The sequence below is a fragment of the Dreissena polymorpha genome, chromosome 14 (genome assembly GCF_020536995.1).
Source record: "Dreissena polymorpha isolate Duluth1 chromosome 14, UMN_Dpol_1.0, whole genome shotgun sequence".
Taxonomy (NCBI): domain Eukaryota; kingdom Metazoa; phylum Mollusca; class Bivalvia; order Myida; family Dreissenidae; genus Dreissena; species Dreissena polymorpha.
Window position 1 is genome coordinate 31,131,816 of NC_068368.1, and position 17,503 is coordinate 31,149,318.

At 35.1% G+C, this 17,503-nt stretch overlaps 1 long non-coding RNA gene across 1 annotated transcript; it reads left to right on the forward strand.

Annotated features, from left to right (window-relative positions):
• Positions 1–1,114: 1,114 nt before the first annotated feature.
• Positions 1,115–5,852, forward strand: LOC127858221 (uncharacterized). Its single transcript, XR_008038815.1, has 4 exons — positions 1,115–1,157; positions 1,664–1,745; positions 1,911–1,970; positions 5,372–5,852. It is a non-coding gene; the product is annotated as an uncharacterized LOC127858221 (long non-coding RNA).
• Positions 5,853–17,503: the final 11,651 nt, after the last annotated feature.

The window sequence follows — 17,503 nt, forward strand, 5'->3', positions numbered from 1 at the left end:
AACTAAAAAGGTTTCATTTTCCTAGATAAAGGCCGAACAAAGAAGGTGCAATACAGTCGATTTTTATTTGTTTCGAGTTCTTTCTTTGTTTGAACATAGCATATCTTTTTTATTGCTTAAATCAATTTAGTTTTTAATTTCCTTTACTAATATGTATGGTTATGGAGGTCTCTATGTGCAAAATGCTGCAATTATTTTCACCTAAAGTTGCCTTTACAGTGAATTATATCGGGAAAATATTTAATATATTGTGACCTAAATGCAAAATAGTCCCTGCTTCAAAGGATCAGTATTTACATAAAATCACCATTTTTTGTTTGTTCAGAGTATTATGCGTTTTAGTTTGTTTCACGAAATAAGTGCGTTTTGTTATATGAATTAACGATCATTGCGAATTTAAAAAAAAACTACTGATTTTTAAGTGGAAAAAATCGTTCAGAAATTCGTCTTGAGCACCCTCAAAGCGCACCAGTTCGTGCTGAAATAAGCCATTGACACGTTTTTAAGTTTATTTCTTATACGACATAGCATGTTCACATATTCCACTAAGTTGACTTATTCGTATTATTCCAGTTAATGAAAATCGACCTGTAATGTGGCCTGTACTATGAAATAGGTTATTGATTAGCAAAAAGTGCCGATTTTTTTGCGATTTAAAAAAGTATCGTTGTCTTGTAGGGTCCATTATACTGAATAATTCGGTCATGTAGGGCTGTACTCTCTAAAAACATCATCATATTTTACTTGAAGGAATGTTTTGCAATTTGCATACTTGTTCACTATTAAATCATTGAAATATAATAAATTAAGAGACTATATTAAACACATTGCAATAAAAAAGACTATTTTAATTTGTTTATAGATCTTTTTTGAGTTTGTTCAAGAAAAGGTATGGTTATGGGGGTCTCTATGTGCAACATGTTGCATTTATGTTCGGTTAAAGTTGTCGCTTTTACATTTAATCATGCAGGGAAAAATAAAGTATATTAGACCTTGAAGTATTTGCAAGTATGCGGAGAGAGTTGATAGGCATACGCTTGCGTATCTTGTTAATCATACTATGTGGACAGGAAATATGTTTACCGGATACTATAACAGCGTTTGTCATTTGCCGGTCTTGTGTCAAAGAAGAAACATGTTTGGAATAAACAATTTCGGTATCACTTGCGCGCTTGCCATTTTGCTGTGTGGTTATGATAATTAAATCTTATATTCAATTTTAGTCTTTTTGTTTGGTGCATAATGATATTACGATCGATTTTGATGACAATGATGATAAGAACATATATGATAAAGCCTTCTATCGATTACGCGCGGATTACTTTTGGATAATTCAAGCAAAAGCCAACAAAGGACTGTTTGAACTATTTCTCATTTTATTTTGCATCAAACATAAACGGCACGATTTTAGTTGTGTTTCAAACTACGAAACACATGTGTGTTTAAATGCATCAGACATTTTTGTTTCAATGAACAGTTTGACTGAATAAGTTCTAATTATGTTAACGAATTTTGATGTAAGAATTGTGTATATTTTAAACAAAATTCAGTTCTAATGCACCTGTACACATTTTTTAGTTAAGCATGTGTTTTTCATTTATTAAATATTGTGTTTTGCAATTTAGTACATTCTAGATATACCTCTTCCGTCATCTATTTTCAGTTCCCAGTGTGGAATTCCATCAAGTGTTGGGAATGCAAGGGAGAATTTGATAAAGACAAGTGTGCGGATCCATTCTATAAAAGTATGCATGACTTTTTTTAGCCATCATAAAGCTGCAATGTTTGAATTAAATTTTAGAAGAAAAGCTATGTCAGACATGCTGTCGCAGAGCATTTGTTTTCCTCTGTATCTACAATGAAAAAAAATCTGCAAAATAAAGCGTAATGCTTGATAAATGTTACTTCAGGTGTCGGGACAGACTGGGGGGAGACGTGCACAGCCTGCTTAAAAACAAAAGTGAACGGAGGTAACTAGCTCAATACATTTTTAATAAAAACATAGTAAAAATAGGCAGAAGGTTTTATTATTTATGCCTTAGATGGTCAAGTTAAAATTCGTTGACTAAATGAAGATTTAAACACCGGAAATATCCGTTTAGATGTTCTTCACGGTTTAGATGTTCTTACTACTACTACTACTACTATTACTACTACTACTACTACTACTACTACTACTACTACTACTACTACTACTACTATTACTACTTCTACTACTACTACTACTACTACTACTACTACTACTTCTACTTCTTGTTCTATTGGGTCTATTTTAATTAATCCACCTCAGGAAAATAAGACAAACACACAATTTCACTTTTAACTATATTATACTTTTATTACACTGTGGTTATTTAATTATTTCTTAATATACTTTACTTTTCATATAAAACATTAAACACCTATTTTCTATTCCCATGTATGTCCTTTCTCTATAAAACCAAAACTCAACTAAAACTGCTTATCTATCAAAGTTATTCTAACAGCTTTTTCAATGTCAAACATCTATTCAGGAAATTAATTTGCTGCAATATAAACCAAGAGCATGGTGAAATTAATTCGCTTTCAACAGAGTGATATTAATGTAAACAACAGGCATCACAATGTTGTTATTAATTTCATGGTTGAATGCTATCCATTAATTTCCCTGCAGAACACTACTACTACTTCTACTACTACTACTACTTGTTGGGTATTTGGCGCGCCGTCGTGTGACGCCGCCGTTGGCGCGCCGTCGTGTGACGCCGCCGAAAAACGTCATATACATGCACGTCATCTTGTTATTGTTGTTTCAGTTAATATATTGTTATGATTGAGAAAGGACGACATAAAAACGTAAAGCACAACGCTGTACTTATTTATTCAATTCAAGTAGACATTTTGGTGCCGTGACGAAAAAACTAAGTATGCCGTCAACAAATACAGATATGTTAAAGGGGCAGAGACTAGGGAATCAAAAAGTTATTGAGCGATTAATCGAAAGATTGGAAGAAAATGACAAATTGCATTTTGAACCAACAATCGTTGCAATAGAGAACCAGTTGGAGATAATACGAGGATTAAATGAGAAAATAATTGCATTATCAGACGAGCTGTTGGACTCGCAGATCTACGTTTTTGACATGGAAGCGAAGCTTCGGAGATACCGTCAAAATCTGCGTGATCACCCATCTTCAAGTAGTACAGCCGTCCATGATAGTAGTATGTCGATGTCCGTTCTGCAGCCACCCGAGTTATCCAATACACGCTATCGAAGCGTAGAGGAAGAACCACACGCGCATTGCAGTTAACTACCCTACCGACATCATCCGAAAACGTTTATCAGTCGTCGCCTCCGGCCTTTCATCAACCCCGTCAAGTCTCTACCACCATCGCTGACACCAACGTAATGCAACCAGCCCAGCAGAACGTTAAGCACCCAACATCCGGTGACACAAACACGCATAACAAACCATCGCCAAGTGAAACTTTAAATCGATCTGGAGCCGCACATAGCAGGTCTAGGGGAAGGAATAAGGAGCAGGACGCTCGTTCGACGCCTCAAAATTTGTCAGAGGCTATGCGCGGGTCCGGCAAGCCGGAAAAGGCTACCAGAGAAAGTCAAAGCAATATTGAAACGGTCGAGTCATGCAAAACTTTACGACGAGATGCAGAGAGCGAACCTGTCGCCATACTTAAGGCGTCGAGCAGATCTGTGGGATTAAGCGGTGTTCCTCGGACACCAAGTAAGTTTTCGGCCGACTATCCCAAGGATCCCGGGCTGAGTTTAAGCCGCACTAGGAATGGCTCCTATACGACGTCAGGTGGCACTCACCAGGAGCACGGGGTTAGTTTGGACAACATTCCCAAACCGTCGGTGAGTTCAAACCGCACCCGTCGTGAGTTCGAATAAAACTCCCCAGAATCCTGGGATACTCTCTGATCACTCCCAGCGAGAGATCAAGAAACTGTCCGATTACTGGAGCCGACAGAGCCCACTAGCGGAGAGTTCGCCGCGACTGCGGAGCAACCGGAAGTCACTTTTTAACATCAAAGAGTGCCTGGGAAAATCGTCGCAATCGACACCAGTTCGAAAAAGAAGCAGAAGTCACGACTGCCCGGAGCAGACAGACAATTTGACATCGGAGAATCTTCCGGAATCACCATTTCCGTCCACGATTTCGGATTCAAAATCGCCATCCAGTCGGAAATGGCCGGAAACCAACCATTCAGAAGATCAGACGACATCGGAAGCGCTCAATGCAAGCGTCGTTCCAAAGAGTACTTGCACGGACGTCATTCAAACACCGAGCAAAACACGTAGACGCCAAAACGGCAAAAGCTCAATAAATGACAATATTATTTCATGTAAAAAGGAAACACTTATATGCAATTCGAAACATCAGCGCATCAACTCCACGGAATAAGCCGGACTGGACTTCCATACAGTGACACCAAAGCCGTTGGTGATAGTTCATTCCCCAACGTTACACGTCGTGATATCACACAACGCGCACAGGCTCGCGTGCGTCTTATCGAACAGTACCGTCACCGATGGACTCACGAAAATCTGACGTCACTGAGGGAATTCCAAACGAAAGGCGGCAACAATCATCAGACGATACGTTTGGGCGACGTTGTTATCGTGCCGACGACTTCAAACCGCGACTTCCGTGGACCCTGGCTGTAGTAGACGAGCTTCTCACCGGAAATGATGGGTTGACGAGGGCCGCGCGCCTCGGTACATCCAGTCGAATCACTACCAGACCTATCGTCAAACTATACCCGCTAGAAGTACAATGTGACGACAACTGACTTTAATTGTGTGCAATCAAGTGTAAAAATCTTTATGATGTTATGGAAATTTGAAGTTTCAAAAACATCAGTAGATTTAATTATTTTAATTAAATAAGCATATTGTTGTAAGTGCATATTAACATTTCTCGGCCCGGAGAATGTAGGGAATTTGGCGCGCCGTCGTGTGACGCCGCCGTTGGCGCGCCGTCGTGTGACGCCGCCGAATAACGTCATATACATGGACGTCATCTTGTTATTGTTGTTTCAGTTAATATATTGTTAGGATTGAGAAAGGACGACATTAAAACGTAAAACACAACGCTATACTTATTTATACTACTACTGCTGCTGCTGCTGCTTCTGCTTCTGCTGCTGCTGCTGCTGCTACTATTACTACTACTACTACTACTACTACTACTACTACTACTACTACTACAACTACTACTACTACTACTACTACTACTACTACTACTACTACTACTACTACTACTACTACTACTACTACTACTACTAACTACTGGATATTTCATTAGACAGAGTGAACATATTCTTTTAAACATAAATTTGTATTAAACATAGTTTTTTTAATGTACAGTCGTAATCAGGGCGTGCGCCCCAACCGCCGCACCTGACACGTGCGATAAGTCGAGTGGAGGTGAAATCTGTACTTGTAAAGGCGATTACTGCAATGGCTCCAACACCCTGGCGGTTTCTACGGCACCGCTGCTTGCCGCCACACTCGCCTTCTTATTCACACAGTTTTAACACCCAAGACTGACGTGACTGTTTCCTTTAAACTTCAAACTGTTTGCAGTCTTGATGCTTTTGAATTCATGTTGCATATTTAAATATACTCAAAAAATAACAATATGCATTTATATATAATACATACTGTATTTCTGTTATAAAATGATCATTTTTACAGCAATAGATGTAGCATAAAACATAATTAAATAAAGAAGCAAGTTTAAAGTTACAAACATTATTTATTATGTTTAAATCATACTAAAATATGCACCACCATATCGGTTGCTTTATTGTAAGATGTAAGATCGCGAGGCGTTATTTTGATTACATTTACGAAATAAAATTTATACCAATGGTTGCTATGGAAACAAAAATGTTCTTGTTTTCATTTGTCTAGTGCACACGCGCTCTTTTTTGTGTTAAAATATACGATATTACATTTGATAACACTTTATCTTTATTATTTACACTTTATCATTTTAACATTTTGACTTAGAAAACCTGTGCGACTTATTAATTATGATAATATCTCATCGACCTATAAAAAACTGATGTTTTTTTAGCTACTGGTATTAAAAGAAGGATTTAAGGTCTTAACAAGCTTAACAAGTGGAAAGCATGTGTTGAAAATCATCAGTTTATTCTTTATAATTCAGCATAACACTTTTGGACCATCACACATGATACGAACAAATAACATTGAATATATAACGTTTAATTCTATACAGTATTATAAAAATAAATTTCAGAATGAAATGATTCATATATATCTGCGTTTGTACATAATACACAATTATTTATGTAATGTTTGCCGTGTATTTAGAATGATAGAGATTAGAAGGATCAGTAAAAAACATCCAAACCAATTTTTATAAGCGTTTAATTTCCACAAGCTGTAGATTGTACCATTTCTCACATAAGAACTTGGATAAAGTATTAGTTGTTTAATTACATTTCATGCAGTTTGGTAAAACAATAGTTTATTTTTTTAAAGGAAACAGTTTTACTCTTGAAACTAACATATTTCTACTTTACTATTTAACCTGTTTGATTCATCGGTTACCTACAAATGCAGCGGTTGAGTAAGACATAAAAATGTTGAATAAGTGTCTCATTCGCATTATATCTGGCTATTATTATGTAAATCCAGCTATTTAGATAGATGCAAATTTATTTTGATACACGACTAATGAAAAATGGTCAAATGATCATGTTGTGCTCAGGTAATCTAACCATATGAACGTATAATATCCACCAAGGTGGCTGCCTTTTTTCCACTCTTTCTGATCGATAAATTTATATGACTGATGTTGGGCGACAAAGCAAACTGTACACTTTTTTTGCGATATACTGATTTTTAACTAATTTTAGTGTGACTTTCAGCACTTTTAAGATGGTCACAGATTTTTAATAAAATGTATACGGTGAGTTTTAAAAGTTAATATTCAACATCAGCTGTGAACAGTTTTCTGGAAAGCAAACTTATTTTGCAACCAAAAAAAAAAACACACAAACGTTTCGGTAACCAAAGGGTCGAACAATTTCTTTGGCTCGGGTCTACGGATCGATATTTAAAGGTGCGTGTGATTTCGGCTTTGGTTAAGATTGAAAAATATCATAAATATGTTAAATTACAATAAAAATAGTAAAATAACGTGGCAGAAACATTATATGTCTTATGACAGAATGTGGCAGATATATCAACATACGTGTTTTGGCAATAAGACAAAGAGCTTTAACATTTAGAATAACCTCATCCTCTATTGTTATACATAGATTTATAAGAAAATGATGCTTTATAAAACAACAATTACTGGATGCGTAGGTACACAACTTAGTGGGAAAAATACAAACAAAGCAAACCAATTAATTTCAAACAAACAATATGACCAAATGGCATAAGGCGTACACCTGAGACTCAGAGGAAATTAACTCTTCTGAGCAGTTAGTGTTTAATAGCTTTAATTGAATAAGTGCCCCAACACATGGAAGCCTGTTTGTTTTCTCTTTAAAACCACAATAGTTTAAAACTCAGCTTATATATTATAACTCTATTGTATAATACTGTGTGCCAGTTTCACGATGAGTCGGTAACAAATGTGATTTCTAGAATGTTCAAATTGTTTGTCATAGTCAGATAAGGATAACTGTCATACCTTATGGTAGCCATGTTGGACTTGACTGAAATCCTATCTCAATCGCTAGAGCAATAATTATAGCAAATGTTAAAAAATGATAATGAATATTGGAATACAAGTATTAGGCAATATATACGGTATCACTACTGTTCAGTGTTCACATTTTTTGTTTCTTATAATTCGACGTAACAACCTTGTTCATGAAACCACGTAACCCAGTTTTAAATTTAGTCGAGGTATAATTAAAGGGCCCTTTTCACGTTTTGGTAAATTGACAAAATTAAACAAAGTCGTTTCAGATTCGCAAATTTTCGTTTAGTTTTGATATTTGTGAGGAACAGTAATACTGAACATTTACCATGCTCTAAAATAGCCATTATATGCTTTTTTTGGCGATTTAAAACCTGAAAATTATAAAGCGTTTCAACGCGAAACGATTGAATAATTTGGAGAGTTCTGTTGTTGTCGTTATATTTTGTAAAACTACGAGGATTGCTTATATAAAGTATAAAATACTAGCTTCATTGTATGAGTACGGATGGCCGAGTGGTCTAAATGGGTAGATGTTTACTCCAGGATTCCAGGGGTCAGTGGTTCGAGCCCTGATGAGGGTTACTTTTTTCGATTTTCATTTGTATTCTTGATTTTTTACTGGACCTTTTTTGATCCAATGTTTACATTTATTAATATAAGGCATTTAAAGACAAACTTCAATACATGCCAAATTCTGTGAAAAGGCCCCTTTAAGACAAATGTTCTAAACAAGGTTCGTTAAGACTTGGTAATATATGTGAAATCTACAGTGCTCATACACGTTTTCTTTAATTTGAAATAATGACAGGTGAAAGAAACATCTTCTGAGCAAATGTCATGAAGATCGGGCTGTTAATGCGGCCTCTAGTATGTTCACAAGATTTTTAATTTAATGTTGCATAGTAAAGTAGTTTTTGATCTCACATCATCCATTTTCAAAATCAGCTAAACAATCATTTCTGATCAAGTTTCATGAAGATAAGGCAATAAATGGGGCCCCATAGTGTTCACAACCTGTTTCTTTAATTTGATCTAGAAATCTAGTTTTTACCCCACGTGATCAATTTTTTGAACTCATTAGAATTATCCTGTTTATCCTGTTTGAATTAGTATATTTGTGGCGTCGTTGTTTGTTGAACACATTGTGTACACACCGGTCTTACTGACCTGTGTACTAACGAGAAAGGAATTGTGGGTAGCACTTCTTTTACGAGTGAAAAGTGTAAGCGAAAGTAGGTCAGGTTATCGTACTTCTGATAATCGCTATCAGTCTTAATAGAGATTCAAATTCACATTGAACCATAATTAAATTACATTTCTTTAAACAACATTCCGTTTTAAACACACAATAAAAAACGAGTTGTCTTTCATTATTAACATTTTCATTCCTACGCAGAACTACTTTGGCGGAAGCATAATTCTCCAAACCAGGTGAATGTGATGCGTCTTAGTATAGAGGTGACAATAACGTAGTGACGTCACCATCAATGTATAGAATTTGTTGAACAACGTCACCTCCGATACACGCTAAAACCCGTACTTGCTATACTCGTACACAAGCGGGACTGAAGCCGGTGCACGTGCGGGCGCAAAATCACCCAAATACTCCCATACTTGTGAATTAAATGCCTTCGTTAGGTCTATTGTCTTCATGTGCATTAATCTAGTTGATTATTAGAAATGAACAGCCTTAAAATAAATCATAAATGAAAGATTGGTTGAAGTAATCGAATGGCACAATCATATAAGGTTTATTCCGCAAGTGTGACTGCATGTCAGGGGACGGCACACGGACAAATGGACCCTTTAATATTACGGCTTTTTTGTGAAAAATATTGACCCGCCCGATACAGTTTGCAGAAACTTTGAACCGCGATTAATTATGTTTTGACCCGCGAATTCGTTTCATTTTTCGTGTGCCTATTATGATTATAATGCAAACAACAAAGAACTAAGAACGAAAAACACGTATTGATAACATAACAACTTTGAGATTTCAACAATATGTTTCAGCCCTACTTTAAAACCATGTGCCCATCTTGATCAGTACCATACTCAGGGTGCAGAATGAACGGGGTTTTCAGATGGTTACACACGGGCTGGACAAAATTCAAACACACCGTTAAGTACTTTATTATTGCAAAATTCTCAAGTCACTAAAATACATTTGCAGAAATCTTTAGGGCATAAAAGACAGCTTTTCTTGCAGTTTCTGCCGATATCTTAAGATATAAGAATAAATCATTGAAAACGTCTGAAATCGGCGACAAAATTTCACGTTGCGTGACGCATAGTCATGCATTATAAATTGAATTTTCTTTATATTGAACAAGAACATCGGCTTGTTAATTAAAATGATTATGATGTATTTCAAATTGCCATAAGCAGCATAAAAATCTGTCTTTTATGCACAAGTTGAAATTCTTAAGGGAAATTGTTTTAAAAAGGAATTTGGAAAAAAGCAGCACTTACTTGTGTGTTACATCCATTGACGTTTAATTGGGAAAACCCAACGGTCACGTGATCTTGCAACCTGATACTTGTTTCACTTCAACTGTAATGTATATTTTACGAAGATAGTGATATATTAGTAATTACCCAGTTGACTACAAAAATAACAATCAGAATCGACTGAAAAAGTCATAAATTGTTTGGTCTTCAGATAAGAATGTTACAGTACGGGGGAGCGGGGGGGGGGGGGGGGGGTTACATCAATTTAAATAACTTTGACGCAGAACGTCAACGGTGAGAAGGAAAGTCGATACAACAATTACTACAGCTCATTGGGTCATTGTCGACCTGAAATGGCTTGATGTCACCCTGGGGTGACTAGAAGCCGATTCATGTCACCCTGGGGTGACTTCAAGCCAATTCTAGTCACCCGGTCGGCTTGAAGTCACCCCAGGGTGACATGAATCGGCTTGAAGTCACCCTAGGGTGACAAGAATCGGCTTCTAGTCACTCCCGGGTGACTTCAATCCATTTCAGGTCGACACTGACCCAATGAGCGTACTATAACGTATAAGACATCGTGTTATTTTTTATGATTGTGCAGTTGTGTCCGCCATTAAGACAATACAATTTGAATTCATCGATCTTCTCATTTAGGATTTTCAATCGATGATTGATCTTGTATCAAATGTTCAGATACTGTATCTAGTTGAGTAATGGACTCACTCCACTGGGTTTTGCTTGAGTATTCTAATTTTGCAATCTATCGTTTGATATTCCGAAGAGATATTGTATCGTACATTTGAATGCCTCTTATGTTTCTAAAGGGAATAACTTCCCCATGTGTGGGCATAACTTTCCCATTTGTATGACACACGATTTAACATATAACAAATCAAACGTTTAATATTCTCATGAACTTGAAAGCTCATTACTTATTAATTATCGTCATCAGAAATCAACAAAAGGCTGGAGAATATCCTTTTAAAGACTCAAACATAGTAAAATGACCCTGAAAGAAATTGTCAGAGATTCAGCAAAGATGATTCTAATATTAAAACAAACGAATAAACAGTAATGACTTAGGCACATGTTAAACATATATATATTATGGATAACCATCAACCGAAATCACTAAAATTATTAAGAATAAGAACAAGCAAACAAGAACATGCGTTGTACAACGGCTTGCTTAATTAATATTTAACTTTGAATTTTTTGCGATTAAAGGGTACCTGTACTTCGTTTTCATTGTCTCCTTTTGTTTCTTAGATCGCTCATTCATCGCATTAGTGATGTTGTAATAGTGATCTTTTACACCCATTATTTCTGCTTTTTCCTGTATTTGCGCGATGATGATCTGAAATATTAACTTCATGGCGCTATATTCTTAAATCTTTTTCTATAAAGAAGGAATGTAGTTGACACTTGTTCGTAGTTTCATTTCATCGTTTCTCATAAAGTTGTAACTCTGTTGCTCTGGTATTTTTCCTACCATTGAGTAATCATATGGTAATTAAATTGAATGCGTTTTAATTCTCTTTTGTTATTGTCTAATTTGAGTTACAATGCTATGAGGTTAAATTCTATTTACACTTAAATGTATCATGAATATTGCTGGGCCAAGTGTGAGGTTGAGCGCTCTAAAACCGGTTTAAACCCCCAATGTTTTGTATTGACCGTTCCAAGGCGGTGACCCCAGCTTTATTCTTATATGTGTTTATGTTGTTTTGTATGGTGCTGTTTTGTACTGTTTGGGCAATCGGTCACTTGCCTTAAATAAAGGACCAACTAATTGTTTATATTAATAAGAATTCAATACTGCTCCAGCAGCTGAAGTTTCACTTCTGTATATTATATTATATTATACCAAAACGGTTGTTTAAATGTCCGTATTAATATTGTAATTGCATATCAATAGCCGAAGTAACATTGTTATTACAAACTTGATAAATTTCAGTTCTAAGCCATCGGAATGCTTTTTATAAATATTTAGTGTAAAGTATTTTATCCTACAGCTAAATGATTTTATATAACAAAATACGACACAGCGGATAAAGATAAGGTTTATCCCACAGCTTTATCCAACGGCTAGTACATGTAAATAGGGACTACATTTGTTGGCCTTTAACCTCTAGTTAAAGATCAAACGCAGTGAAGACTTTAGTTAATATGTATCAAGATAGCATGACCCAATGTTTTTTCCAAACATAAATAATTGATGTAAAATGCTTGCAGGAATAATACTTAAGGTTTGAGAAGGCATTTTCTTTTTATTTTAATGGATTTCTGTCAAAACTATATTGTTTATGAATTCTTTGGCAACAAGGGGTGACCCACTTTAAATTAATGTAATTAATTTTCTAACCAAAAACTGGTACCATGAGTAGCATGATTAAAAATTTTTTTAAAACATAAGTAATTATAGACAAATGAGTGCAGAGACAATGTCTAGGGTCTAAAAAAGCATTGTATGGTTGTTTAATGGGTTACTCTGAAAATTTTATTTTTCATGATTTTTTTGCAACAGGGGTTATGAACTTTAAAATATGTTATTGGTTTTTTAGACCAAAACACGTACTATGATACTGCTGGATGACATGCACTTCACCGAAACATTTATAACTATATTGTTTATTATTAAAAATGTATCTCCCCTATTAACTAAAAATACCATATTTGATCAGAAAATTAATATATAATAATTTTTTCAACAATCATGTACATAGCCTCTTTTTCTTTGTATTCAGCCACAAGTTCTTATCAGCCACTTAATGGTTATGTTGCCTTTCTTTTACTAAATGAAAAAATCTACACTTTGAGACATTTCATTAAATATTTCATGTCTTACCAACATCCACAGGCTAATAAATTTATATATCAAGTACTTCCATATTAACATGACCATTCTAGGCGAGCAACCTAGCAACCTTGATTTGTTCATATCTTCCTATCAATATGTTTTATGTGTCATGCATCATTTGATCGGAAAACATTTCATGTTTGTTATAACTTTTAAATGATTCATTGAAGTGATATTCTAATTGACCGATAAACCAACATACTGATTAAAAGGTTATATTTTCTAAATTATTTGCATTTTATATTAAATGCGTAATCTTTGCCTAAATGTTTTCAAACTATAGAGAAATCTATATCAAATTGACGACTTTAATAAAAAAACACACAAACATTTATGTAATAGAAATAAGTTATACAAGCTTTATCAGATATTGGTCATAATTTCCAATATCATTGATAGAGTGATCTATGGGAGTTGATGAAACTATCGGAATGAACGAACAACTGAAACATGATTTATTTTTGACGATGCTGCGAAGCAGCTCGTCTAAGTTATCATACCATTAAAAAATTCTTCACAATGGCGACCTATGTAAAAGACCGAACCAGTCCGATTGGGATAGCTCGATTTTTCTAATCGGCATACCTCGCTGATTATCATTGATAAAGGTATAGGAAGCTCAGTAAATAAATTGCGAATTAAAACGTGTATAATTAACTTTCAACGCGGTCATGAGTGTAAAGAAAACGAATTATTTCGAACCTGCCATTTGTAAACGTTGTAGCGACTATGGTATATAAACAGCATAATAGCCGTATGACATCTGTGAAACTCGCTCTCATGCGTGCTTTCTCATTTTGCATATTTATGTTTGATAATTCATTCGTTTGTTGGATATTGTTTGCTGTTTTAAACACATATTAGGTCATATCGCGGAGATTTAGTTAACCTTACCATGTGTTCATGGGCGAACTCACGTATTCAAGTGCTTTTACGACTATGTGCTCATACCTACTTTCGGGAATCATCATGAAATCATTGCCGTACTTAACGAACAAACATGCCTAAGCTTATTGAATTTGAGAAAAAAAAATCAAAAGAGAAAAATTATATGTTCATGCACATGGGCATGTGAAATAACGTCCGTACACATAGCATAATTAACTTAGGATAGGAAACAACGAAATATAAAGTTTGGTATGATATACATGTGAAATTAAAGAGCATGGCGTAATTAAAGAGCATGTCAAGTTTTGAATTTATATGCAGAAACGTAATGTTATAACCCACAAACGTTTGACTGTAACAGAACGTTTTTTTTAAGATAAATGGTACAGAAAATACATGTCGAATATCTTTTTAAAGATATTTCTTGTTATATTATATCGAGAATGTAACCCGCCTCCCAGTTTCGCTGAATGGATCAAGTATTCCCACGGGTACTACTTCCCCGTACCCCCATTTTTATTCGTACCCTACATTTTTCGTACCCATTTTTTTTCCTACCCAAAGTTTTGCTCGTACCCAAATGTTTTCCTACCTAAATTTTTTTTCGTTACCAAATCTTTTCTCGTACCGAATTTTTTTGGCATACTTTTTGTACCCCAAATGTTCGTACACATTTTTTTTCCTACCAACAATTTTCGTACCCACATACACAATTATGGTGATGTAGATCAACTTAAATAGATGCTTTGATATCAATCCTCTTCAAAAGCATCGTCACACCAGTACTGTCAGTACTTTGATTCAATATTCGATGCACTTGAGTTGAGCCTTACGGCGTATGTAGAAGCATTTAAAGACAGTGTTCCTCCCCTTAATCAAGTAAATATTACTTGATATTCATTTGTGTAATTGTATACACATCATTGGGATTCATTCATTTACTTGAGTAATGAGAGTAGAGATCAATTGATGTTTTGGAAGCATTATTTACATCTTTTGAATGAGAAGCGATTTGAGCAATCAAGTGCATGACTTGTACTAAGATAGTGTTTTAGGCGCTAGGGCCATCGGTTATGCGGGATATGAAGTCAAAACGCCGAATGGGGTTTCCCATGGTGTCTTGTCGAATGACGAATGTACAATATCTTCTACTTGGCGGGTATTAGTTGCTGTGTACATAGTGCTTTTGTCGTTAGGGCATTTGCTAAGCCATCATAACGTGAAATGGCTTACTGACAATCAAGGAATTAAATCAATCGCTAAAAGGGATCAATGAAAAGGGATTTGCAAGACGTTGCATACGGTATCTTTCAATTCTGTATACAACCCTCAATTTCGCTTGAAAAAGAGTGGATTCCTAGAACTGAAAATAATAAGGCAGATTATCTGTCAAGAATATCTGATTTTGATGATCAGGGTATATCTAATATGATATTTGAAATGATTGTTTTGAGATTCGGTAAACCAGATATCGATTGGTTTGCATCATATTACAACGCTTAACAACTAGTTTCATCTAGGTTTAGGAACCCTTCTTGTTCGGGGGTTGATGCATTTTCAGAAGATTGGGGAAATAATTTGGTTTATTTTTTCCTCCCATAGCTGTTATTCACAGAGCTTTTAAGAAAATGACGTATAACAGAGCAATTGGTATACTGGTGTGTCCTTGTTGGAAATCCTCACTGTATTGGTCGTTATTGTGTCCGAGTGGGTTTCTAATCGATAAAGTTCTTGATTGGCTTGATTTGCCGTCTAATAACAGTTTTTCGTTAAGTGAAAACATGGAAATGGAATGTTTGGAAATACGAATTTAAAATTTCGAATGATTGTGTTCAAGATTGATTTTCGTACATAAACACAAAAAAACTAAAAGGTGGTATCACCTGTATATTGTGTTATGCAATCATGCTATTATTTGCATTAAACATTTTATGTAGAAGGCTGTATCGCCAATATTTTATGATTGTCATTGCGTTATCGCAAGAATGACAGTCATGGTCTTATTTGCTTTAACATTTAATGTTGAAGGCGGTATCACCAATACTTGATGATTGTCATTGCGGTATCGCAGGAATGACACGGAAAAGTTTGTTGGTATTTTATAAGTGGGGTCATATGACAGTCAAATAGCAGTGTTGCTTAAACAATTAAATGATCGTAATAACAGATTATTGAACCAAAAGTCGGGATTGGCAATAATTGTCTTTAATATATCGTATGAACGATACAATAGAATGTATGTTTTATTGTGGTTAGGCAGTTGCTAAATGTTATCTGTATTGATATATTATTTGTTCATTTGTGACATTTAACGTTTTAAAGGAACATTGGATATGGATATGTTTTATTTGATATGTGTATGGCTGTTTTCATTAAGAAAATGTGTATACGTTTATGTTTGCAGATTTACAGGGAAGAGGTTAACGGCCGGTTGTGTTGGCGGAGAAAGTGTCTCTGCTCTCAGACTTTCTACGCCAGTCGCGCGCTCAAAGCACGGACACAAAATATCACGGTGCTTTCATGCGTTTTCATATGTGTTGTGTGATGGGTTGGGAAGTAGGGACACTTTACCCGCTAAGACTCCAGTGGTTGCTATTTATTTGTCATCTTTGATTCAAACATGTCATGCGCCATCTCCTTTTATTGCAGCTTTCTATTCGACACAATGGTTTCATGAAATGTTCGGTTTAGATCTCCAACGCGGTCAAAATAAGTTGTTAATATTTTGGAATCTGCTAAAATAATTCCATCCAAAGTATAAAACAGAACCAATATATATCAGTATATTAAATAAAGTTTATGGTTGTTTATATGTAATTGGCAATATAATATATCGGCGTATTATATGTGCTTTTTTCAGAGCATTTTCTGTTTTTTGAGAAGTTCGGAATTATTGAATATTCACGTTCGTGATATATATTTTCACGATTCTTACATGGCTATTTTTATATAGAGAAGTAAGACAGGTATATTCCGAGACGGTTCTTGCCATTGGTGTAAGTTATCCAATGATAATCATGTATTGTGTAATACATGTTTGACTAATCAATGTTACAGTGTCAGGAAGACAAACAGAAAGATGTCTTATACAAATTTAACAAATCTTTTTTTTTAAGCTTTAAAGCCTCATGTGAAGGATGTTTCTAAATATTGTTTGCATTCGCTTCAATCAGGAGGTGCTACTGTTGCAGCAAATACTGGTATTAAAGACATGCTTTTTTAAAGACATGGACGATGATTAGCGACAGTGAATAAGATGGTTATATAAAAGATAATGGTCATGAACGCTTGTCTGTGGCTGTAATTATACGTTTATTTACATGACTTTGTTATGTGTTGACATATAGTTGTTTTATTTTTTTTTTTTTTTATTATTGTTATTACAATGTACCGTTCTTTTTGTTGAGTAGACTGTCCCGATGCTTTACCAACTACAGAAAATGTATTGAAAAGTATACAAGTCTTGTTTTGTTTATGGGAGTACATTGTTGATTAACAGAAGTGAATTAAGTGGTATTTAAGGAAAACGAATAAAAAGAAAATTATTTTTCCATCATGCAATGTATGAACGCTAGGCCGGTCGCACTGAAAGTGTGTACGAATAAAT